This window comes from Hakea prostrata, unplaced genomic scaffold (assembly GCF_041222555.1).
Source record: "Hakea prostrata isolate BN-2017 unplaced genomic scaffold, UWA_Hpros_2 contig_40, whole genome shotgun sequence".
In the NCBI taxonomy this organism is placed as follows: domain Eukaryota; kingdom Viridiplantae; phylum Streptophyta; class Magnoliopsida; order Proteales; family Proteaceae; genus Hakea; species Hakea prostrata.
This window is the reverse complement of record NW_028291159.1, coordinates 17902-18564: the sequence shown is the minus strand read 5'-3', so window position 1 is coordinate 18564 and position 663 is coordinate 17902.

Below are 663 nucleotides of genomic sequence, written 5' to 3'. Positions count from 1 at the left end.
TTTGCCTTACCAGGGTGATACTGAATATCACAATCATAATCAGAGACTAGTTCCAACCATCTTCTTTGCCTCATATTCAACTCCTTTTGGGTAAAGAAGTATTTCAAACTCTTATGATCCGTGAAAATGGCAATCTTCTCACCGTAGAGGTAATGTCTCCAAATCTTCAAAGCGAAGACAACAATGGCAAGTTCTAGATTGTGAGTGGGGTAATTCCGCTCATAATCTTTCAATTGCCAAGAAGCATAGGCTACGACCTTACCATGTTGCATCAGTACACAACCCAAACCAATCTTCAATGCATTAGTTAGACTGTCATACCACCGGTACTATCAGGTATAGTCAAAACCAAGGCACTTGTCAATCTATCCTTCAACTCTTGGAAATTCTTCTCACAGGCGTCAGACCAAACAAACTTCTCTTCTTTCCTGGTCAACTTAGTCATAGGAGCAGCCAACCGTGAAAGGTTCTCAATAAATCTTCTGTAGTAACCCGCCAATCCAAGGAAACTTCTTATTTCCGTAACCATCTTCGGTCTTTCCCAATCAGCCACTGCTTGGACTTTTTCAGGATTGACACGAATACCTTTAGCTAAAACCACATGGCCAAGGAATAATACTCTCTTAAGCCAGAAATCACACTTGCTAAACTTGGCATACAGTT